The 26,726-nt window shown below is 43.8% G+C and overlaps 1 protein-coding gene across 1 annotated transcript in view; it reads right to left on the bottom strand.

Annotated features, from left to right (window-relative positions):
* The window catches only part of PELI2 (pellino E3 ubiquitin protein ligase family member 2), a 201,941-nt gene that overhangs the window by 174,252 nt on the left and 963 nt on the right, over positions 1–26,726 (bottom strand). The window lies entirely within an intron of this gene.

The raw sequence follows: 26,726 nt of genomic DNA on the forward strand, positions 1-26,726 counted from the left end.
CTCCCATAAAAGGAACCAAGGCTCTTTGGAAAAGTGGTTGATTCCAGGGCTGTGGCAGGAAAAAATACAAGATAAACCTGAAACATCTTGTGGTGCCAGAAAACAAGGACGTGCTCGACCAAGGTTAAGGTATGACAAAAGGACACAGGAGCCACCCTGACGGAGCTCCCAGTGGCCAAAACTGGAACAACAGGAGCAGTAAAATAAACAGTAACACTTTTGGATTATAACCCATAAAATACAATAAATATCCATAATTTCATTTTGATATGAATAATACATAAATGGAGAAGAGACAACTCTTCTTTACAGAAAAATTCCGATTAATAAACGTAAACAGAATGACGAGAACACAAAATCACCATCAGGCAGATGTCACAGTACCAACTGCTGCAGGCAAAATGGATGTTAATGGAAAACATGAAAATGAGTCTCAGTGTCTCCCCCGAGAAACTGATCAATTACAAAGGAAAAATAATAACCATGCAGAGGATAAATTATGCAGCTATCACCTTAGCCTAGCGGTAAAGGTAAGACATTTCATCTTCTCATACTCCTGACAGGCAACACTGAGTAGAGCACAGTACTTCTGATGAAACTGCATAGCCTCAATCCACACATGAGAACACATCAGACCAACCCAAACTGGGAGACAGTCTGCAAAACAACTGACCGGTACTCATCAAAAGAGTCATGGTCGTGAAACATCGAGGAACCGTCAACAGATTGGAGGGGACTAAGGAGATATGACAGCTAATGCAATGTGACCCTGGACTGGTTCCCACAACGGAAAACAGACATTAGGGGGTAATCGAGTGAAATGCATAATATATAAGGTTTGTAGTTTAGCTTCTAGAATTGTACCAGTGTTAATTTCCTGGTTTCGATAATTGTTCTATGGTTATAAAAGTTGACAGTATTAGAGGAAGCAGGGTGAAGGGTGTTCACGAACTCTCCGTATTACTTTTACGATTTTTATGTAAAATTAAAATTATTCAAAGGAAAAAGAAAAAAAAGAGCTATAGGTCAAAAAAAGAGATCTAAGTCTAGCCTAAATTTTTCTTTCTTGGACTTTCATTTTTTTTATTTTTTAACATCTTTTTTGGAGTATAATTGCTTTACAATGGTGTGTTAGTTTCTGCTTTATAACAAAGTGAATCAGCTATACATATACATATATCCCCATGTCCCCTCCCTCTTGCGTCTCCCTCGCACCCTCCCTATCCCACCCTTCTAGGTGGTCACAAAGCACGGAGCTGATCTCCCTGTGCTATGCAGCTGCTTCCCACTAGCTCTCTATTTTACATTTGGTAGTGTATATATAAGTCCATGCCACTCTCTCACTTCGTCCCAGCTTACTCTTTCCCCTCCCCGTGTCCTCAAGTCCATTCTCTATGTCTGCGCCTTTATTCCTCTTTTTAATTTAAAATAGAAAGACAGTATGCTCCTATTTTGACTAAAAACATCATATCAATCTTTAGTGCCTTTTTTTTTTTTTTCTTTTTCTTTTTGCGGTATGCGGGCCTCTCACTGTTGTGGCCTCTCCCGTCGCAGAGCACAGGCTCCGGACGCGCAGGCTCAGCGGCCATGGCTCACGGGCCCAGTCGCTCCGCGGCATGTGGGATCTTCCCGGACTGGGGCACGAACCCGCGTCCCCTGCATCGGCAGGCGGACTCTCAACCACTGCGCCACCAGGGAAGCCCAAGTGCCTTTTTTTTTAAAAGAAGTATGCCATTGTAATCCTATCCTCTTCACTTAGAAGGAAAAGAAATTGTAGTAATCTGTAAAGAAAACCAAACAGAATTTTGTAATGGACAAATGTATATGTAATTATGTATACATGAGTGTGCGAAGAACAGGACCTGAAAGATTCACTCATTGCAAAAAATACATCTCTAAGCCCCCACAATATTCCAGGCCCTTGCCAGCCCTAGGGATGCTATGGGACTCGGCCCTCATGCTTTGCAGAGCTCACATTCCACTGTTAGAGACAGGCAAAACCCAAGTAAACAAACAAAAAATACAAACAAACTAGGATATGGCCCATAAATATGGTCTATAAAGGGCATCAGATGCTGTGACAGAAACTGAGGGGGAAGGAGAGGAGAACACATAAGCATATGCTGGATCATCAGAGCCTTGGGAGTCACTGAACAGTGTAAGCAGACACATGACATGATCCGATTCACATTGGTTCTCCACCTGCTGAGTGTGCCCGGCAAAGGAACAGAAAGGGACCCGGGGACGGTCAGGGGAACACTGTCTCCTTCACGTGGTGGGACCTATAAGTACTTTATTTCCCCCTTCATACATTTCTGTATTTTCCACATCTTCAACAATGAACACGTTACAGCTTCGTTAAGAAAAGGCAATTATTTGTAAAAAGAGATGAGGAGGTACCTCAGTTTGCCACTGCTGTGACTGCAGGTTTCTAGTAACCTTGAGATTTCCCACTGCAACCCCTTCTTCTAGGAATGGCGTTCGGGGAAATGACAGGACAGAAAATGATTTCATTTTCATATTTGGGAAGAAATGGCTCTAAATGAAACGTACTCCAAAAGTTTCTAAAGTCTAATATCTCTTGGCTAAGAAACCCAGAGTTAGTGGAAAAGCTATCACATCTAACTAAGCATTACGTTCCTAACTCTCTGAAACTCTGGCTGTGAGACACTGGAGGACAGTCACTGGTAAATGGGAGCAACCTCCTGGCCAAAGCGCCACATGGTCTCAGCTCAGTGGAGGGAACAAAGCCACCGTTAGAGGGTTATCGCATTCAAGATGCAGCCCGTCCCAATCCTGCACCACAGGTTTATAAGTCGATAATATATTTATTGCTTCTTTACTTCAAGAAAACTTGCGTTTAAAGGGTGAGCAGAAATGTAAAAGGCAGAACAGAGACCACTGCCGATATGTGAAGTTCTGCCCTTGAGCACACAGCTACCTTTTACTTCAAAGGCCACTAAAGAGGGGTGGGCGATTTCGAGTCACAGTAAATTAGAGATCTGTGCTGAAGAAAGAACTCTCTAGAACTGGAAGAGATCAGAACAGGCTGATGCTGCATCAAATGGCTGCATACAATACTCCTCACGTTTGCTTAAGCCAAAGCCTTTGTACAGTGCTACGAGGCACCTTCCTCTTAATAAAATACCTCAAATTCATGAATAGGGCCCATGAAACAAATTACCTCCTAAGAACCGTGAGGCGAATTCCACCTCAGAAAAATCTTAGCAGACAAAAGAAGAACAGGTGTTTATTTGCCAGCTGGTCCTACGCATACACTCCTGAAGCAAGAGCACTGAAAGCTCGTGCAAGGTTCTGGTCAAACAACACCTGTGTACATTTAGATCCTATGCTACACACAGGAGACCTAATAATACCTGAAAAGTGTTAAACATTTTAGTTTTTGAATCATATTACCACTTTGTCTTAAACTGATTAAAAACAAGTTACACTTTTCTATACATGATGGGTGGTCACTAAACCCACTGTGGTCATCATTTTGCAAGGTATGTAAGTCAAGTGACTATGCTGTACCCCTTGAACATACACAGTGCTGTACGCCATCTCAATAAAACCGAAAGAAAATAAACAACAACAAAAAACAAATTATACTTTTATCTCATCCATGGGAACCCCAGATTACAAGGAAACAGTTCAGGACTATGCACTGGCCATCTCAGCCTGATGGTCCAAGCTCTGCCACCAAAGCTTGCATTCCAACCAAACCAGACAAGACTACTGTTCTTTTATTACTGAACACTCTCTTCGGCTGATGAAACAACTAGACAAAGTACAAGGGGAATGAGGATAGAAATAAACACTCGGCCGCTGTGTCAACTTCCACACGCTCTGGCCAGCAACCTTCCAAGCTCCATGCATCCGCCCATTCTCTTGGCCTTCCCTCCCTCGCCTACGGAACTGGCATCTCCAGATAACAAGTCAACCCCCGACCTGTCCACAGACCCCATCGGCTCTAGCACTTGCATCACCAGTTTTTCCATCTTGTGGTTGAACCAAAATTTCAAACTGAAAACGCTACTGAGTCCTTGGCATCAAGTTCAAAACTAAAAATAATTTTAAGCCTTGAACATTCTCTTTTCCTGCTGTCATTCCATGAGGAGGGCTTGACAAAGACCCTCCTAAAGAGGGCTGGGATCTTGCTGAGGGCTGGGATCTGCCTCAGCACATAACCCTTTAAGTAACAGTCTTCACCTAGAAACTTTCAAAAGCAACTTCTTTCCAAAGCAGTCATTTTAAAACATTTGTTTAAAGTTAATGTCTTTTTCTTTGTAGCCCTCACTGTAAAGGTAAAATACAAATTAAGGATCCATTACTGTTGTATGTACTCTTGCTTTTGCTGCTTTCAATAAGTTAGATTAATTTGTACCTAACAAGAATGTATTCAAATCATTCACTTAAAGCAACCACTAGTAGTACCTTTTTAAAATCATTTAAAATAGATACCCGGGATTGGAAGGAGTTTGTTTGTACTTGGAGGAAAAAGGGTTGTTATTAACGATTCTTTACAAGTCCTAAAGACATTAATGGGAAAGATGCATCAGTTCTGTAAAATTACAAACTTTTCAGATATACATATACTCATATCTGAGACTCCCTGCTCTGAATTACACACTTGAGGCATGATGCATGATTTAGCCATAACCAACAGGGCTGCATCTTCGTTTCACTCAGATGTGCACGAAGATGTCAACAAGGGAGGAGCGAGAGAAGGCGGAAGGAGGAAAGGCCCTTTTTCAGACAAGTACTCATTTCTGACGAAAGCCAATTTAAGCAGCAGCGACATGCTTGACCAATAACAAACCTCAAATCCTAAGATCCCACCTCCCCTTTTCAATAAGGAAGCTGGTTGGTACCACCCTTTCTGAAAAAAAAAAAAAAAAAGCCTGATCTTACCAACTGGAAAGCTTGCTAACTAAATGGGAAGAGCGTGTGATGTGATTATTGTCAGGACTGCTGGCCTGAGCTTTTCTGTTTTCCATCTGTGCTAGGGGAGTCTCCCTGGTTACCAGAATTACATTTTTAGAAACTTAACTTTATTTTTATTTATTTATCTTTGGCTGTGCTGGGTCTTTGTTGCTGTGCGTGGGCTTTCTCTAGTCGTGGCTAGCGGGTTCGTTGCGGTGCGTGGGCCTCTCATTGTGGTGGCCTCTCTTGTTGCGGAGCACGGGCTCTAGGAGCAGGGGCTTCAGCAGTTGTGGCTCGTGGGCTCTAGGCGCACAGGCTTCAGTAGTTGTGGCGTGCGGGCCTAGCTGCTCTGCGGCATGTAGGATCCTCCTGGACCAGGGATCGAACCCATGCTCCTTGCATTGGCAGGCGGAATTCCCAACCACTGCGCGCCACCGGGGAAGTCCCAGAAACTCTACTTTAAAAAACAAATTTGCAACATGGAAGAACAACAACAACTAAAGGGCAAGCAGCAACACAAAAGCAAAAGCATAAAAAAAAAGGCCCTCAGGCACTTGACTCAAAAGTAAATCTAAGATTTACAAAAATAAACCAAAATACAAAGGTACCCAAAGAATAGGAAAGAAGGAAAGGTAAACAATGGGAAGAGGAGGAACAGAGAGGGGAAAAAGGAGTTGGTTCAAGAAGAAACTAACTTTAATGCAGCGATAACCAAAAAACTACAGGGTACTTTGCTTAACTCTGCTTAGTAAATAAGCAATTGCACACAAAATACAGATATACTAATTTTCATTATAGTTTCATAAATCAGCATAAGACAAATAAATCTTCAAACTACCAAATACAAAGAAAACTCAATATTTTTCAATCCCACTCTGCTGAGCAGCCCCACAAGCCTCTCTCCTCTCGCCTCTCTGCTACCGGTCCACCTGCCCTGCCCGTCTGTCTCCCTTTCCTCCCTCCCTCCGTCGCTCCCCCTGCCAGCACCACACCAAGGCAAATTTGGGTATGTAATGCCCTATCATGCAGGGCATCCGAGAAGCCAGGCCTGTGGTTAGACAATTAAGGATTCTGTGGCTTATCCAATGAGTCCATCTCTACCCAGCTGTCCCCGCAACTCTGTCGTCTACATCCTGAAGATCCCTCCAGCACCCTGTCAGCCGGACCAGCTTGAATCACTTGTAACCCCCCATTTCTTTCCCACAGCCTCCCCACAGGTTCATCAATTTTGTCAGCAGGAAAGAAGTGAAAGCCAGGCTGGGAAAAGGCACCTGAGAAAACAAACACAACCGACAGCACAGGAGAAATAACTGTTTCAACGTGAACTAAGTATTCCATAATCACGCTATTGAGACTTCAAACAAGTTGGATGGATGAACAATAGACATTACTAGACTGACAAGATATTGAAAACAATTTGCTCAGCGTAGCTTTCAGTTATGCCACAAATCAAGCACAGCTGGAAATAAAATGAATGCTATTTTAACCTGGTGGATCAAACCTTTACAGTTTTAATAGTCCATCCTTGGGCACGCATCTCTAACAATAAGACCCCACTTTTTCTTAAATGTGCCGAATTACTTTACGAAGTTTCCAAGGTCAGGGCTTTACAAATTCAAATTTGTAAATAGCCTATTATACAATATTCCTGTTAAGCAGTTGCCATTTCAGTCTTTTTCTGTAGAGAGATAATAATTCATGAATATTTTTCAGTTACTGAAAGACAAAAAAAAAAAAACCCTCAGAATCACCTGTACTTTGATTTGATTTAAAAGTTAGAGGGGATTCCAAAGAGAGGAAATGCTCAAATCCTGAAAAACGCTTTGCTAATTCCACGGTAGGACTAAAACTCTAAACCTAAGGTGCTTTGTGTCAAAACCTACGTAAAAATACACGATCTGTTTGGGGATTCAGCACTTTCTGCTAACTACATGTACAGTTTTCAAAGAACGCTCCTGAACTGCCTTTTACCTCCTCATGAAAAATGACTACTCTGAACAAAAACAGCCAGTTCGTGGTGAAAGCAATTTTCTGAGCATTGCGATGCTCTGGTGAGCACAGAACAGACACAGGCTGCTGGGCGAGAGGGGCGGGCCGGGGCACATCCGAACCCTTGAGAGCAGGGTACACAGAGCAGCCTCCCCCAGCGGATGCGGGAAGCACGCATTCTAGGGCCTCCCAGAAACCACAGAGGAGCAACTGCATCCCAGAACAGATCAGCTGGTTCGCACTTCAAACTGAAATGTCTGCAGTCGTGTAACATTCCGTGAGAATGATCGAAGCGTCCCTCTTACAGGTTTCTGAACTTTTCTGCAAAAATGAACCCGTGTTTTCTTCCCTAAATAAAGCACACTGGCAGCTTAAATGAACTCAGAACGGTTTAAGATCTTAAATTCAAACCACCAGCCTCGAATGTGATCACACAGACAATCCTGACTTTTAAACAGCTGATGATAAAGTTAGAGATCACACGCGGACGTGAGTAGTCGTTTTTCTTACCCTAACTATCCTGCTAAATACCCTAGGAAGGGGAGCGAGCACAAAACCACCTTTTCTACACGTGTACTTCATCTTCAGCAGAAGAATCAACCCTAACACATTCAGAGCACAGTGGTCTGGAGGTGACAAGGAGCCAGGGTACCTGAGAGGGGACCTGGGAAATAGTTTGCTGTCTTGGCCACAGAACAGGATCCAATGGCTCCCTACAGCTTAGGTTTATCGTGCTTTTCCTCCACCTTAATCCAGATACAAAGCAATTACTTGTTACATGGCTCAAACAGCTCTTTTTTTTCCTCTTCTTACCCAGTCCAATGACTGAAATTTCTCAAATTTCACCTGAGCAAACCATCTTTCTACGCACAGTCAACAGCCTCTCCCAAGGAAAGAAAAGTTACTGCGGGATTCTTAGGCTAACGAAAGCCACAAACCACTTTCTGGAAGACGTTATAGACCCCATCTCAGGCTCCTGGCTGTAAACTCGATGCCCTCACCAATACTGCAGTAAGCAGCAGGTGAAGACTAGTTTCCACTGGGTGGGGGAAATTCACTTCGTTATGCTGCTACCCAACCAAACCTTCCCAGCTGACGTAGGAGCAGCCCCACACAACCATCACCTCCATCCGGAGGGCAGGGAAGAGCGACGGGGCTTTATCAAGGGGGAGATGGAACACAGACTAACTACACTGGCTGGCTCTCCACAGGAGATTCCTAGAGGAAGCTGCCAAAGGCAAACTGCCAAGGTCTCCCTGGAAAGGAATGATCTCAGAGCGCACACCTACGAAAAGAAGGAGGGGAAGAGGGAGGGGGAAGAAGGAGGGGACGAAAAGAAAGAGGAGTAGAAGAAAGACACGCATTCAACTTCTGAGTGAGACCATTGGCAGGTGTCCCATATAAATCCCATGCTTTATCCATCAATTAAAAACACTTGGCACTCAATAAGTTACATCAGAGGATGTCACAATTACCAAGGTCAGTGAGCTGGAGTACTCGATTATTATTTTTATTCTTGTTCAAACAAAGGCATCCCTCTAACTGAAGGGCCCTGGAGAATGGTATATCACGTACGACGCCTCTAGCTTTCCTTTCTGGTCCCAGTTCTCCTCAGCTGAAACCCTGATTTAATCTTGTTTTCAACAGCCCAATGCATTAAGCAAAACCACCAGTTTAAAAGGTTAAAAATATAATCTGGCAGCTAGCAGTGATGCTTCTAAGTTATACGCTCCACGGAAGCAAATATTTTGTTGCCCCACTATCTAAATCCAGAGCCTCGGGGCGTGATCCAAGAAGCTGTGGACCTCAACACTCCACCCCACCCTCTGGGAGATACTGGAAAACCCAAATATGCTGAACGTAAGGGCACCAATGGAGCCCTCCGCCAACAGAAATGCCTCCCCTACAGTCGGCTCTTCTAGAGAGCTCAGTCACCTACCTCTAAGGTGATTTTTATTTTAAAAATCTTACTTATGGGAATAAAATGTTTGAGAAGGGTTGACAGAGGGTTCCCTTGAGTCCCAGTTTTCTGCCTTTTAAATTTACAGTGTTATTCAATGATAACCGTAGTGTGAAAGCTGAGGTTATTAACTACGTAGCTAAGTTTTCTCGATAAGCAGAAAATGCAACACAACACATTGTTAGTCTTCTTTTACCCAGTTACTTCTGGTACAGAAGTGACAAGAGTTCTAGCTTTCGAAATGTATCCTACGAGAAAAACAAAGGCTGTTTTCAATTTAGTAATAGTCACCATGTATAGCTAATACGTTGGTAACAGAAAGCCAAAAATGTCAGCTCTCGGAGAAACCTCACTTTAGACCGATCTTCAGTAATACACTGACTCATCCACCACCAACATTCCACCAAAATCACTGAGCTACCATCCCTAAACATCATTTCCCATTTTGAGAAAATATCTGCCACTTCTAGAGCCTACTTTTATTGAGAGCAGGTGCCCAACAGTACACCAGAAAGAAAACCTACAAGGCAAAAACGACCAGCCAAATACCATAAAACATTCTCTTCTTACAACCCAATCAAATGAACAAATTCATTAAGCCATTTTATAAAACCACAATCCACAAATCATATGGACTGCAGCTTACTCCCAAAGACCGTGCACACACTGAGAAGCAGACCATTTCCTTTCTCCTTGTTGGTAAGTCATGAGTCAGCACTCTGTCCACAGAACCAGGTTTGTGTATGTTTGATACTTAGAATACAGCTTTGGAGTTGCAGAGACACCACGAAGAAGGACCTTAATTCAAAATAATGTATAACCGCCACGCTGCTCTCCAATGTGTAGGTGATTTTTTAAAACTATCACCGCATTTGCCTTTTTATTTGTTATAAATCCCATGAATAATCTGAATTTTAGACATTTCGTTATCTGTTATGGTCCCTCTAAGAACTGGAGTTGGAATGGAGAAAGGAGACAAATATTCATTGGAGAATTCTAACTTCTAAACTGAAGGCAGGGTGGGGAATTGGATTGGGAGGGGGAGGGAGGCAGAAAAAAGGAAAACCAGGGAAGAAAGATGGCTTATATTCCCCTGCTATACACAACTCTCTCCGGCAAAAGAAATAAGAGTTTAATGACAAGATTTCTGGTTCCTCGTGATAACGACTTTTTAAAAAATAAACAAAGAAAAGGAACGAAAAAATAAACTCAAGTTGGCTTCCAGAGCACCCCAGCTGTCTTGCTTCAAATATATAACGAGTTGTACTCAACATGGTAGAATGGAGGAAAAGTCAACAAACAGCAAGGATGTTTGCAGGGACATGAAAAAAGAACACATAACGAAACTGGCTGAACAGCAAACATCATATATACATTATAAGCAGAAGGCTCTCTAAAAATCAAAGGAAAGGAGTTGGAAAGTAGAAGATGCAGAGTGAGAAAGTACACAAACCCCGCCAGCATGCAAACACAAAAGCCAGCTGTGATAAATATCAGGAAAAAATAATGGAAAGAATATTTATCTGTGACTTCAGAGTGGAAAGATAAGAAACCAGAGCAACTAATTTTGAGTAAAAATAAAGATTTATCACTGTCAAAGTGTGTTTGGATTTGTTGACTTTTCTAGGGAGATTTTTAATACTACATTTAAAGCTGAAAGCTGAAATTCCTGTCAGCTTCAGAACACATCCCTGTACTCAGCCACTTTAACCCCTTCTCTTTAAGTTTAAAAGGAAAATTTTAAATTCACCACCATCGCATTTCAGGGCCAAAGAGTCAACTGTCACCAAGTGCTCATCGCGTTCACGTACCCAAGAGCTCTGCAATTTACCTTGGAAGATGCGAACAGGATAATACTTTTAGGAAGCTCATTAAAGAAACATAAATACACAAAATACTTACTGAAAAGTAAATAGTCCTTTCTTAAAAGAGCAGGGAGCAAAGAAAAGGGGGAACAGGCTGTCCACGTTAGAATGCTCATATTTCCAGGGCGGCATTTCCTCATCCACATCCTTGACCTGCCACCAAGTGTCAGGTTCCAGCGAGGCGCTGGGACAGAGTGCAGGTGAGGGAGCCCCAGGCCCTGCCCTGACCGGGATCCTAAAGGAATAAACATTTACAAGGCACAGAGAGCTCACTAGAACTAACTGCTTCTGGCTGGAGGGAAAGGGAGGGGGAGTCAGGAAGGGCACCTTGCTGGAGATGACACCTGAGCTCACCTTTAGCAGGTGAGCGGGATGCAGCAAGCAGAGAGAACCACGTGCATGAAAGCAATTGAGAAAAGAGGAGACAGAAAGTTCTACGAACTCATAACGGGGGGGGGGGGGGGGGGGGGGGGGGAGGCATAATGGAGGGGGCCAGAAAGTAGGCCCCAAGGGCAAGGAAGTAAGTTATCCTGGGCCTGACTGTGCATTTCACATGCAGAATTTGGAATCCTTCAAAGCGTCCTTTTCTCTAAGTACCTAAGAAACTTGTTTTCAGAAGTCACGCCCTTAGCATACATAACTAGCCTTTTAGAGATCTTTTGAAGTCCTCAAACAATGGCTAGAATAACCCTGTATTTCTCCTCGTCCGATGTATCCTGTTGGAACAGAGACCTTAGAAATCACATGGCAATTCTAATACTGCAAACCCACCTCAAAAGAAAAAAAAAGCAGAATTTGTGTTAGATTATCTATTCACACATATCTACTCTGATAAAAAAATATGTATGGCTTACTTTAAATGTTTTTCTAATGTTAATTAAATTCTCTTAAAATGAAGGTCAGTTAGTTAATACTTTAAAAAGCAGCACATACACTACATATAAATGAAGTATATAAAATATTTTTCAGCAGAGACGATATTAGAAGTGAATGTTCAAAAAATGAAAATAACAGCATGATTAGCATTTTTCTTCCTTTTTCCAAAATTTTCATTAATATTCTCTATATATCATTTTCTCAGCATACAGCTTTTTAAATGAATTCCATATTACCTGAATATACATGGTCTGCCTTTAAAAAATTCCATTTACAAATTTATCAGTGGAGGAAAGCTAAATGATTAGTGTCAATGATTAGTGCTAACCTCTAAAAGTTACAAGAATCTGACACACAACTTAAAACTGGTTTAGGACTTGAGGACACGGGGAGGGGGAAGGGTAAGCTGCAATGAAGTAAGAGAGTGGCATGGACTTATATACACTACCAAACGTGAAATAGGTAGCTAGGGGGAAGCAGCCACATAGCACAGGGAGATCAGCTCGGCGCCTTGTGACCACCTAGAGGGGTGGGATAGGGAGGGTGCGAGGTAGACGCAAGAGGGAGGAGATATGGAGATGTATGTATATGTATAGCTGATTCACTTTGTTGTACAGCAGAAACTAACACAACATTGTAAAGCAATTATACTCCAATAAAGATGTTAAAACAATAAAACTGGTTTAAATCTAAAAGAAATTGGGGTGAAATAATTACACAAGGAAAATGGAAGAGTACGTGATTTATGGTAACTAACATGGGTGAGGATTCAGGTATATTAAAAAAAAAACCCAATTAGATCAGAGAAAGATTCATTTCAACTGAGAGTTAAGGGCTATGGAGAGCCCTTCTCCTGAGGGAGTGCAGCTCTATTGTCTGAATCTAATCTGAATGAAGGCAACAGGAAAAACAGGGGCAGGCATCCTCTGACCCTTCCCGTGGCCCTGAAGGAGAGGAACATAAAGGGAAGTGTAAGAGGACAAGCCATCAAGCAGCGAGAAAGGGTCAGATCCCCGCGGGGCTGTCGCCTATACCATTGTGTACCCCAGCCTGGCTGGTCCAGAGGGGAATCGCCAGCCTTTCTATTGTTATAATCCCAACTTCAGAATCTAATGCCAAACATTAAGCGTTCTACCCTTCAGAACGCTATCAAAAGGCATTACTGATAACGACATAAGATGCATAGGCTCTGAGAAGTCCAATATGCATAAGCTTTAGAATCTGAGAGACCTGGATTCAAATTTCCTGAGCTTGCAAATCCTTTACTAACTGTGCAGGCTCCTAGGTGAAGCTCAATCTCCAGGCATCTCCGCTTCCCCATTTCTCCAAGGACGGTGACATCACCTCCTCTGAGGCCTGAGGAAATTGAACACCTGGCAGGGGCGGGGCGCCCTGGCAGGCCTCCCACACCCTGCAAGGGACCCGGAGCTCTTACTGCCTCCTGCAGTCAGTAGATGGTACAGCAGCCGGGAGAAGGCACGAAGGGGAAAGCCCTGCTGGGACCTCCACACTACCAACAGAAGAAGCCGCCCCTGAAGAATGGGTGAAGGGGAGAACGTCTTCTCTTCCAGGGGGTCCCCTGGGAGCTAAGGAAGCCTGCAGGCTCACCACCCCGGCTAACCTGTACTCCTCGGCACACGCGAGGAGCGGTGGTATTTCTTATCCAACACGGAGTCTGTATGCTTAAATATCAGGGACAGGATTTCCAACTAATAAACCCAAAACATGAGCTCTGACAGTCAAGCGAAGTGCGGCTGCAGGGTGGGAGGAGGGCACACAAATTATTCAGGTGATGAAGATTTGTGTCTCTTCTCTCCCATCTGGGGAAAAGATGAGTTGTGCTATTTTTTAATGTTTATAACAGTAGCACATGGGCAGACAACTGTTATAAGACAATAATTCAATTGAAGGGCATTCTAGTGTGTAAACCACTCAAGTTTCACCCTTGTGTAGTTTATTACATTATCAGAACCTCCTGATTGAATTACTTCCCTGCAGAGCTTCCAAGGCTCTGCTTTTCCCCCCATATAACATCTAATATTGCTTATCAAGAGGCTATATTTGTCCTTTGCTATTTTACCATCTGATATCTAAGAACACCTCTTTGTTAAGGACCTTTTTTTAGAAACCCTGGGTCGTGTGCATCTCACCACATCTGTAACCGAAAAGGCTTAACTGCCCTCCCAGGAAGGTCGAAACTGTACAACATAAAGCTACACCAGCTTCCAGAAGGGTCTAAGTCAACAGTTTCATCAAAGCCTTAATTGGCATCTGGTCTAAGTTAACACTCAGAATAAGCAAATAAAAGGCACTTTTCCTGGCCTGCTGTTGGCCTCTGGTTTTCGGATTAACTAAACCAGTGCCACTGCTGCGACAGGTTGTACTAAGGACTGTCAAGGAGGAGATGGAGGGAGTGGGGAAGGTCATTCCCCTTATTCGACACTAACAGCAAGATCAAGAGACAAGAAAGGAAAAAATCAACACACAGGGACGTGAGAACCCAGGCAAAGGCAGACCTTCACTCGAGAAGAGAAGGGCTTGCAGCTCCTTTTCCAATCTGTAAACAAAATACAAACTCGAGCCTAAGTCATCACAGACAATGGCAAAAGAAAAAAGATTTCAGGGGTGCATGCCACAACTAACGAGATTAAAGATTAGAAAAATAGCTCATTGAATTGGCTTTGAAACTAGAGAAAATGAACTTTGAATTATTTTGGATTTACAAAAGCAGCTCTTCCTTGCAGCATTAATTTAACTGTAATATATTCAGGTACAAGAAGGCAGATATGAGGAGGATTCGTGTTTTTATTCTCTGGAGATCATATATTTGATTTTTTTGAAAACATGTAAGTAGGCGCAATGCCTAAGTGGGCAAAGCACATATGTAGGCAATTTCCACCCCGCCTCAAAAGTTCATGTAAGTTGGAAACATTTAAAACAAAATTCAACCTCACTGGTAACTACATAAACGAGTCAAGTTTTGTGTCACTGTGTGTAAAGAGAATACCCAGTATGGAAAGCGTTTGGCTAAAAAATAAACGTAAAGGTACAAAACTGCTCAGACATACAGTAGAGGCAGGACCTAAGGACAAGGGTGCGGGGAGTCAGAAAGGCATGGGTCCGAATCAGAGCTCTGCCACATAATATAGTCCAGCGACCCTGCGCGAGCTTCTCAACCCCATGCGTGGCTCAAGTTCCTCATCTATAACACGGTGAGGGATGGTACCCACCTCCCCCGGTCAGAGCGGCTCTGCACAGGACCTGGCTAAGAGCAAGACACCATCACCGCCACCCATGCGCCAGCCCTGGGTGCGCCTCCCCCAAAGAGAGAAAGAACCCAGCTGCTAAGCGGCAGCAGCCTAGCTGGAATTTCCTCATCCTTGCAGAAAAAAAAGACAAAAAGCTCAGATCCCGATGCTCCCTCTTTAAGGATGATTTTAAACTGCAGGCGTCTCACCAGGGACCTCCACTTCAATTCAAAAGGAGGGAAGGCACTGAGGACAAGGTAAAAGTTGAGATGGGAGCCAGGAGCGAGCAGGGCAGTGATCTGAGACCCCGAAGAAACTGCCAGGCTCGCAAGAATACAAGTCTACTCTGCTCTGCTCTCCGAGCAACCAGAGACACTGGTCTGTGGGCAATGTGGTCCCGTGCCCACACTTCTGCTGCTGGTCCAGCTCAGCCAGAGACAGTCAAGACCCTGGGCTTCACTAACAGCCAGGAGGAGCACCTGGTATTCCTCCCTAAGGGCGAATCACTGGATGGTTTGCACACTCAGCTTCCTCGGAGCAGGGGAAGGAGGGCTGTGGGGCTGTGGGGCTGTGGGGCTGCAGGTCCTCTCTGCCCAGGGGACAATGCATGTGGGATGCCATCTATTGGGCATCTGGGGAAAGCGAGGCTCTAGAGGATAGCTGGCTGAGTGTGTAAAGGTTCTTTTGATCCCTGACTGCCCTCCTGGGTGGGGTCTGACCCCAAAATACCCATCGGTTCCAGCACAAGTTTCCAAAATATGCTACTGAGTGAACGAGTGATGGCTTTATCCCACCACGGCCATCTCTCAGGAGAGGGCTCCTCCCAGCACAAGCCACTGTCCCTTGGTGGGGAAGGGAGACAAAGGTAGGGGGAAATAAACTACGAAAGAGGAAACGCAGACCCATTTGGAGATTTCAAAGAAGATCCAACCTGTGGATCAGAAAGCTGAAATGTGCCTGCTATCTCCATATGGAATAACTCCTCGAAATGCTGTCAAGGCTTCCCGATCCTGGCGGCCTATATCATTACAGGGCCCATGCTGCCTTCCCTTCCAGGTCTCTCTCATTACACTGGCCCTCCAATCCCGTAATTTCCAAACTCACTGATGTCTCTCAGCACCTCAGCTTCTACGCACACTGCTCTTTTCCTCGTGACCCTCAGCTAATTCCTACTCAGCCTTTCCATCTCAGCTTAAGTGGGATCCTTCCCTCAGCACAAAAACAAGTTCCGACCCCTACAGTGTACCCTCATAAAGCCCTGTACCTCATGGCAGCACCTGGCCAGCTTAATCTGCTTAAAGTCCCTCTTTCCTGATGGACGATAAGCTCCAGGAAGGCAGGGACCACTGTGTCATTACCCTCTGTATCCCCAGTGCAAGTAGATGCCAACCAGATGATGGTACTCCAACTTCATCTCCTTCCCCAAGCACTTCAGCCTCCTGCCAAATCCTTCAAAGTTCCTAAACCCCACACCTTTCCTACCACTGCTCTATAAAAATTCAGGCCACCTTTTAAAACTCTGCTCAAGGGCTGCCTTCTCCAGGATATGTTCCCAATCTCCTAGCAATACACATGCCTTTGACCTTCACTCTGGTGGAAAGACTCAGGCTTCACAGCAATACAAACCTACCTTCCAATCAGGCCCTGCCACTGACAAGATGAGTTACCTGAACTGAAGCCTCATGTCCCAAATAATGAAATCTAACTCCTGGGACTGATTAAGAAAAAAACAAAAGAACCTGGCACGCAGTGCACCTGAAATAACGGCTCCCTCCATCCACCCCTCCTCAACACCATGTATGATTTGTTGCTTAGTTATTTGTCTTGCCCTTAGATGTAGGCCCCTGGAGGGCATTTCCTTATGTGGGTTTCTAAATGTGAGATCACTGGCGTCACCAAAACAGCAACCGTAACAGCAATCACCTCACACGTACTGAGTGGTTCAAAGTTTACTGCATACGTTTAGATACTGCCTAATTTCTAGTATGTACAGTGAATCCCACATTTAATTAAATATGTCCATACAGAATACATGTGCAGTAACATATAGCTACCTATATATTTGGTATCCCAAAGATTCTAGTGTAGTTTTAAGCTTTAAAATCTCCAAAATTATAAAAGCTACAAACTTACAAAATACACCATTTGGGAGTGTATTTAAGTTTCTTTTACACTTAGTTCACAAATTTTGAATGCAAAAGTTTTCATTTTACATGTTTCAGTCCTTCTGATTAAAAATATCAAATGTTAAAACTTCCCAAACAGAATTTGGGGAATTTTAAGACATTCCATTCATTTCAGCTACTACAGGAATCCTTTTTTCGGCAAGGTGCTCAGTTTGAAGGCAGTCGCTGGCAGAATCTACACCTGTAGTTCTTTCTCTGCACCCCGAGGACCATGCACGTGGCTGGCAGCTCGGCTGCTGTCCACAACTGTCTCCTTCTGGAAGGAAAACACTGGCCCAGCCCAGACTTCACCACGCCACAGCCACCTTCTGTCTTTGCTCACTTCCTACCCAGCACATAACTTGGCTCCATGAGATCAATGAGACCTGGGAAGTATTTCAGGAACTGCACCTCCTTCCTACCGCTGACAGTCGCAGACAGGTACAACCCACACAAATGAGCTCTTCATCGCCCTGTACTTGCACGATGCTAGTATAGACGACCTCCCCTCCTCAAACCTCTGTTAGTACTATTATTTCACGTTGGGTGGCCTTTAAAATGCTGAAAATCGGCATCATGACTAGCTGTCCTGGCTTAAAGCTGCTTATGCTACCGTCTTCCAGAAGCACGCTTCTCAGCTCAGCCGGGCCATTCTTCAACTGCCTGCTCTCAATGAATTTCAGGAGATAATACTGATTATGGAGATTAACGAACGCAAAGAGATCATAGATGACTTATACATGATAAAGTTATTCCACAGCTGCTTTTGCTATCTACGGTTTTCAGGCCGTACAGTACTTAATGTTTGGAATAACTCAACTAAAAGGCTGAAATTGTGCTTATTAAAATAATCAATAACCTGAAAGAAACAAAAACTCAGTGAATTCTTTCCTGTTAGTCTGTCAGATCTGACAACCGAACCACATGCAAATGTAATACTGTGGTGTTTCAGTTGTCTACTGCTGTGTAACAAACCACCCCCAAACATAATGGCTTCAAAGGACAACTGGCACTTAGAATTCGTTAATTCAGCAGAACTAGAAGGAAAGGGCTCATCTCCGCTCCATGCAGTGTGGCCTGGGGTAGCTTGATGGACCAAGAAGCCACCATGGCTTCACTCACAGGTCAGCTGCCTCAGCTGGGTGGCTGGAATGGCTGGGGGATGACCAGGCCTCCTCTCCTTTTGTAATCTCTCACCCACCAGGGCCACCCTCTCCAGCAGGGTAGTCAGACGTCTTTATACGGCAGCTGCCTTCTAAGAAGATGTTGAGGACTGAATTTATATGTTGAAGTCCAAACCCTCAGTACACTTCAGAATGTGAATGTATTTGGAGACAGGGTCTTGAAAGAGGTAGTTAAGGTTAAATTAGGTCACATGGGTGGGCCCTAATCCAATATGATTGGTGTCCTTATAAGAAAAGGAAGGGCCACCAGGGATGGGCACCCACACAGAAAAAGCCACGTGAGGACACAGCGAGAGACAGCCATCTGCAAGCCAAGGAGAGAGGCCTCAAGAGAAACCCAACATGCCAACACCTCGATCTTGGACTTCCAGCCTCCAAAACTATAAGAAAATAAGTTTCTGTTGTTTAAGCCACCGAGCCCGTGGTATTTTGTCATGGCAGCCCCAGCAGACTAATATAGAGAACAGAAACAGAAGATACAATACCCCTTAAGGCAACATCCAAAAGTCACAGACCTCTGTCACAAAGACTGGTCAGAGCAAATCACAAAACTAGCTCAGATGCACGGGGAGGGGATCCACCTCCTGAGAGAGGTCCGGTACGCTGGCTGTATTTGAAGATGACAGAGGAAGAATGTGGGACTAAGTTAAAACCCTGAGTTCTCTTATCTGATCTCCAACTGCCTGCAAATCCTGTTGGGAAAGTTGGGTAATGTCCACCTCAATACATGGCCTTTAGATATAACTCTTTCATTGAATGGTTTACAGAGTCAAACAACTGAATGCTTATTATGTGAAAACAGTTCTCAAGCAGTTTATGTTGAGAAGCATAAACTGCTGACACACATGGTACAGTTACCTGTTCCCTCCAATAGCTCTCCTGCATACCCTATACAAATAGCCATAGAGCAAAACGACAGACTCCATTCTGAATTCTACCCAAGAGCATGTAAAAACAAAAGCACCCAAACCCTAAAGCAGTCTCAAGTACCACAGCAGGGACCCAGTCTGTAAGTTTCTGGGATCTGGCAAGAAGCGCACTTCTTTGTGTTTGTGGTCCTTGTGCAAAAAGGACCTTTCCTCAAGGTCATCGATTCATCAGTCAAGCGCTCCAGAAAACCCTCACTGCTCACCCATCACAAGTTCTGATTATAATTAGAGCGCCCCACAACCGTGTAGCAGGAAGCACGAGAAGGCCAGGTATGGACCGGAAAGGAGGAGGGGCCTCGGGGGCTCCTCGAAGGGACTTGGTAATAGTAAACAGCCGTTTCATACCAACAGCCTGGAAGCCAAACACACAACTGCCTGCTCTGGTTGGATTCTGCTAAACCAGTACTAATTAGAATGGGAGCACAGAGCTTGAAATAATGATTCTCATCCTAAACACAGAGCAAGAAAAGCAGGGTACGAACGGAGTTAAGTGTTTGCAAGCGAGAAGCGTTATGTGGACGGCTGGAAATAAAACCCCAGTCGAGAATGACTTGCAGTAGTCTTAAACCTGCTGCCGAAAATACCCCTAATGCATATTTATTAGGTCTGTCATCCAAGAGGCTTGTACCCCCCAGCCGTCGTTAGTCATTAGTAGGCACTAATGACCGCGGCCTTGCAGCACCACCCTAGCGCGCTGCAACGCAGCTCCGAGCAGCTGGTGGAATGGGAACAGACGGCCTGCTTCCCTTCAAGGCAGAACTTTCTGCAGGTGACAAAATGACTGTTAGGTGACTGACAAAAAGAAAAACAAAAGTTGAAACGGGAATATCTGACGTCAGTAAAGTACATGTTTAGTATCGCAGGGAGCCTTTAAGTTGGGCCCTTAAGGTTGAGAGGACTGTTTACAAAGCTGCAGCTGTGCTACAGAACCAGAATCTGCGTTCCTTCCAAATCGAGAAACAGTCACCGAACCCCAGAGACACCTCTGAGCTGAGCAGGGCGCTGCAGTGTGCCAGAGAAACCCAACCTCCCATGCACCTGAAAAGGCATACCTCGCACTCCAAGGGGGGTAGAAGTCACCCCTTGTCCTCAAGGGGTCAACTCTTCTTGGAGGGAGGAGCAGGTCTTCTCAATGAGCCCTAGTGGAACGCAATTACCACTCTGGGCATGTGGCGAGCAGCGCAGCGGACTGAACCCTGCGTGTGTCTCGGGACGTTAAATGTACGTCCTTCTACTTGTTTGCTCTTCTATTTTACCTTTAGTAAATGGTTTACATACTTTGCCTCCTTAACTAACAGGATACTCGGAATCCTTTGGCGTAAGAGTGAAACCCACTCAGGGTGGCTTAAACCGGAAAAAAGTAAATAAAAACTGAAAAAGATGGGGGACTCTCAGAGGATACAGGGTTACTTTCTCAGAAAAGTTTCCCCTGACTTTCCTGTCTACCAGGGCCCCCACTACCTTATCTCCAGCACTTGACCTGGCTAGTTCCCCCACACACACAGCAAGCACTCTCCTCCCCTTATCCTGCTTCATCTTCCTCCTGACACTCTCTGAAATTAAATGCTGCATCTACCTGCATGCCGACTCATTTGCACCACCCATCTCCCCCATTCACAGGTGAGCTCCCTGCAGGCGGGGCCCTCTGTCTCACTCCTACGGTATGCAGCCCAGTGTCTGGGGCAGTGCTGGCCCTCAGTCAGTATTTTTGAGTCACTGAATGAGTGGCTGGTCACTCGCAACCCTGGACAGTGGGTGCAACTGGATCTCATGAGGGACAGGAACCAGAAACTGGAACCCAGACAGCAGCTGGCTCCCATACGCCCCAGTCCCTCTCTGCCTGGGCTTCTCCTTCCACCGGCGCTGCTGCAGCCCTCTTTGCAGAGGTGCTTTCTCCACTCCAAGTTTCAGAGCTGAAAATCCAGCTACAGTCTCCCACGCCTTTAGGATAAAGTCCCGAATCCTGCTGGACCTGCCCTCCCACCCTCATCTCTCACATTATGCATTCCAACCACTCTCTTCTAGTCATTTGGGGCTTTTCTCCATTCCTCAAAGGAGCATGTGTGCTCACCTCTGGGTCGTAGAATAGTCCTCCTCCTAGAGCAATGTTTCCCTCTACCTCCACCTGGCTGACCCCTTCTCATCCTGGCACATGGTTAGGTGACCCTGTTAATGTGCCCCCCGTCACAGCTTATACTCTAAACTGCTTTCTATGCAGGATCCACAGCGGCAGAGGTGATACCTGTCCATCCCTTAGTGCCAAGGACAGCATCCGACACGTAGCAGATGCTCAAATATTTGTGGAATAAATAAATGAACTGTGTATTTGTACTACCTGTTCCCTAAAGGGCTGTGACAAGAATAAGACAGCAATTCACGTGTCTGCCTTGTCTTGCTGTATCCCCCATGCCTGGAAGAGCACAATCCCAATAAATATTTGTTGAATGAATAAATCCCTGGCTTGCCTGATGTAACTCCACCCCTTTCTCTCCCACTTGGGAAAACATAGCAGATGCGAGTGCGTAAAATCATGTTATTAAAGGGACATTTTGGAATCATTTAAAAGATCCATACTTGATTACGTGTCATAAATTACCGGCCATGTACCTCAAAACTGATCATCACATACTAAGGTGGCTGAGAACAGCTGATTTAGACAAAGCTAACAAATGTGAAGCGTTTTCTGCTCTCGTTATTTTTATTTTGCAGAAGATAAAAGTGACAGTAAGCTCAATAAGAACCATTAACAGGATCATTCTTACCCTTGACTGACTTTCTTCTTATAGATTCTGCTCACGCCAGGGGAAACCCTTAGTTAAATCAAAAGATGTCAAAAATTCCTTTTCAGTTATTTTTCTCCCATACCAAGGAGCTCCATCAGGAGCTACACTCTCCATTCCAAAGACAATCTATGGCCCCACCTTGCTGATCCCCACATAACAGACACAAAACCACTGCCTCAATGTGACAATACTGGTCTCCCTCAAATACAGCAACTGGCATGGTTTTGGTTTTTGGTCTTTTCTGTGTACATGTTTTATCCTTTTGATAAAATATATTTTGGTAAAGGTGCTGGAACCTGTATCAACCTGGTTTTACTTCTGTTTACCTAAAGCATACCCAAACATTAATCATATGATGAAATACAACTGAAAACGAAAAGTCCTAATGAAGGTTTCAGGCTTGGTGTGTTAAAGAGAGAAACAAACACATCTGAGAGAGCCAGACAAGAAACCACACAGACAGCCACATACTCCAAACAAGGCTAAAGTTAGTAAAGGAAAATATAGCAACCCAAAGCCAGTCACATCATGACCCTTAATAGCCTACAGAAGTAGACACTCCATCCACACAAACAGAGCTGAGCTCTGCAGATCACCCTACACGCTGAGCGACAGCAAAGATTTTGTTTTGTATTCTTTTTTTTAAAGTTCAAAGACCTTTTAGTCTATAAAGGACACAAGTGTTTGATGTCTGGGCCCAAATTAGAGAGGACGATGAGAAAAGGAAAAGTGTTAGGATGTATTTTAAGGTTTCTTATTACTACCAAGGGGAGGGGTCAAGGCAAAATGCCAAGGTTAAGACAAAAATGGTCATCTAGAAATCGGAGCTGCTTGTTTCAAAAAATAATGACCATAAACTCTTCCAGCAACAGTCCTCTTTGTCTTACCTGATAAAATGCTACACAATCCAAAGGGAAATAGGCAGGTACCCCTGACCTTTAGCCGTTTGTAGATCTTGGTCAGTTTCAATTACAATATTTTTGAGTCATATCTGTAGAAATTCTTAACCCTTTTTTGTGCGAAGGATCCTTTTGGCAGTCTGGTAAAGTATACTGAGCCCTTTTCAGAAAAAAAAATTTTTAATAAATTTATTTATTTTTTGGCTGTGTCAGGATCCTCATTGCTGCGCGTGGGCTTTCTCTAGTTGCGGCAAGCAGGGGCTGCTTCTTCGTTGCGGTGCGCAGGCTTCTCATTGTGGTGGCTTCTCTTGTTGTGGAGCACGGGCTCTAGGCACATGGGCTTCAGTAGCTGTGGTTCGTGGTCTCAGTTGTTGTGGCTCGCGGGCTCTAGAGCACAGGCTCAGTAGTTGTGGTACACGGGCTTAGTTGCTCCGCGGCATGTGGGATCTTCCCAGACCAGGGCTCAAACTAGCGTCCCCTGCATTGGCAGGAGGATTCTTAACCACCGCGCCACCAGGGAAGTCCAGAAAAATATTTTTAAATGCAAAAAATACAATACAAAGGATTAAAAATGGAATCAATTATACTTGGTTATCAAGATAGTTTTAAGTTGTGATACAATAATGTATGCACCTCTGGATTAATGTATTAACGAATCGAGCAGCAGGTCTATCTGTTGCCTATACACATAATGGAGTGAAATGCTAAATCTCAGTTTGAATACAGTAAAAATAAAGATGATTTTCCCCCATCTAAGTTCAAGGGCTCCCTGGATTCCATCTGTGGACCCTAGGTTAAAAAACCTTTGGATGAGAAAGCCAATAAAAATACATTTTGTGAAGCATCAAATGAAAAAGAAAGTCTTGCAAAATGCATTATCCATTCAACTGTGAGGTGAGGGGAACTAAGAATAAGCAATATTTTTCCAGAAACCATGATGGGCCATTAGTCAGCAAGAGAGTTGCATGCTTTAAATTGAATCCAGAAAGAGATTCAGCTCCCCTCATAAAAGTTACAAGAAAAATTGAAGCTCTGAGGAACTGACTGGACTCTGCTAACAGCACTGCTGGACTCTGTCCTGAAATGGGGAAACAGTGACCCGGCAGTGTAGTGATCCAGCTCAACTATGACCTTGAACAAATCCCCTTCCTTCCGGGAGCCTCAGTTGCTTCCTCAGTAAAATTAAAGAGCTGAACATGTACCGTGACCTCTTAGGGCCCTTTCAGTTCTAAAATCTCAGCATCAGATTATCTCTTCCTTATGTTGATTATTTCAGCCCACTGAGCTTAATTTCAAAACATCACTGACTTCCTTAAACTTGGAACAGAAAGTTTTACCAAATTTTGAACACCCTCATGTACAACCTAACACCAATGTACCAAATATATGTATACCATTACAACTTTTTTAAATGCCTGCTTTGCACATCTCTACTTCCAAAAAAGTAATCACAGCATCAATCTTTTCTGCTATTAAAACACAGTTCCCATTCGAATTCTAACACCTTCACTTTAAGAATATACAAAATCAACACATGCTGGGCTACCTAGATTATGTTAACTATATGTTTTCAACATTTCAGCCAATGAACAATATGACAGGGTATAAACCAGAAAGGTCCTTGACAGCTACCTAATCCAATCATATTTCATTATTTCTAAAGAAACAGAGAAAGGGTAAGGGCCTAAGTCACTACCACAAAGCCAGTGGGCAAGAAAGGAATTCAATCCAGGTCTCCCGACTGCTGGTTCATCCTCTCCTCACGAACTACACCAAACTGCCTCTCAAATCCTGACACACTTCCCCAACTTCAACATTTTAGCCAGGTTTAAAATTAACAGCACAAAAGACCTGACAGGTAGACCAGTCCTTTTCTCTATCTTCCATTACATAATGTACACAACAATGAGTTGTGGCTACGATGCATTCACTGGTTGAAATCAAGAAATAATTCAATTCTACCAATCTGCCAAGAAAATGATGGCCCTACTAAAATCCTAACTAGCTGGCAATTCTCTTAATATTGTGTAAAGCACGAAAAGACGCAGAAGCATCTATATATGGATACAGACAGATACATATATAGCTCCTCAGTCTGCTCTCCAGGACCTCTTAGCAACATTTTACTATGAAATTTAGAAGCGAACAAAAAGGGCTACCACACAACCGTTTTTTACTTTTTAAATGAAAAACACACTGTATTTTACAAGCAAAAAGCTTCTATCAATATCAATATTGGGCATTTTTAGATCTCAAGGTTAATTTTATCAGTGAGAAAACCTACTAGAATTCTCTGCCATTATTTATGTTCTAGATGATCAGACATGCAAATCTGATAATAATTTTTATTTGTTACTGCTGTTTTAAAAGGGAGAGTCCTGTCTCAAGTCCTAAGGGTAGGATAATGATTAATAAGGGTCTCTTTAAAGTCTCCCTACCTTTTCACCATTTCCCCCGCATTCTTCAAATGTGTTCAATATCGCTAGAGAGTCAGAAAACTACTCTCAAAAACAGAAAAAGGCCACAATTCTTCTGAAGTATTCAAAAACCAGACGAGCATCTTCTCAGAACCTGGTCTCAACTCACCTTTCACTTCCTCAGAGAGACCTTCCCTGACCTCCCAGCTAAAGAAGCAAGACCTGCCTACAACAGACATTTCCCAAGCTAACCCACTTCTGCTGAGAACTTGGCAGCACCCAAAATTGCCATTAACTATTCCTTTGTTTACATGTTTCCTCCTGTTTATACCTGCCACTCCACACTACAATGAAACCTCCTTGTTCACTGCTGGAGCCGGTATGCCTGAACAGTGCTGGCACATAGTAGGTGCACAAATAACTGCTGAGTGGCCCAAAGTATTGATGTAAGTGCCAACTCTGTCATATGAAGTGTCTCCTGAAAAAGCATTCTTAAAGGACAGAGCACATGCAATAGGCAACGCATTTACATAGCCTACTTTAGAGTAAGCCTGTGATACTAGGACAATCCAGGGTATAAATCCCTTTCAGGGCTTTGGAATGCCCAGCACTTCCAGCTGTGAATACAAAACCCTCTCCAGGCCCATTCACACACTGCTTTCATGAAACATCTCAACAACGATTTCCTCAAAAGGAAATAATGAAATAAAGTCCTGGCCTAAGTTAATCTTTCGTGTCAGGTTCACAATGTTAAACATACTTTGAAGCCAGCCACACAAACAAAACCAAACTGCACAATATTTAGGCTGGGCTGAGATTACATAAAACAAGCTAAACTCTGGCTTTTTTCCTCCCATTCCTCTCTCCTTCCAGTGAACCCTGATATCTGTCTTTTAAGTACAATTAGATGCAGGTGAGAAAAATGCTTATCTGCAAACAGCTTCCAAATAGGTAATGAGATTTCCAATGATATTCCACCTAATACTGTAGCAACAAGGTAAGTTGGACTAGACAACTTAGAGCTGAGCTGTGTCTGGAAGCTCCTCTTAAAAATTCTTCTTTTTAAAATTATGTTTAAGTCGGCACTTACTTCAAAGTATTCAGTTATCAAAACACATTTTTCAGAGTGCCCTGAGTTTTTCCATACCCATGACTCTTCGCATGTGTGCTAAGCCTACCTTTCAGCACCCATAATGTTAAGAATACAGGTCTTTCAAGAGAGAAGGACAAAAGCGCGGGTTCTCAGGAGTGACAGATCCAAAGGGAAAAATAATCTTTTCTCTTCCAATACTAAACCCAAGTTGCTTCTTCTCCGGAGTTTCCCCGCACTTTCCCCTCCCCACTCCGCTCCCCTTTCACTGCCCACTTTACCCTGCTTTAATCCTGGCGAAGCCTTTCTCTTGGCTTATTAAGGGTAAACAATAGAAATGTCACAAGGAAACTCAGGAAGAAAATGAAGTCTCTAATTGCTGCCGTTTAACGACT

Source organism: Phocoena phocoena, chromosome 2, assembly GCF_963924675.1.
Source record: "Phocoena phocoena chromosome 2, mPhoPho1.1, whole genome shotgun sequence".
Lineage (NCBI taxonomy): Eukaryota > Metazoa > Chordata > Mammalia > Artiodactyla > Phocoenidae > Phocoena > Phocoena phocoena.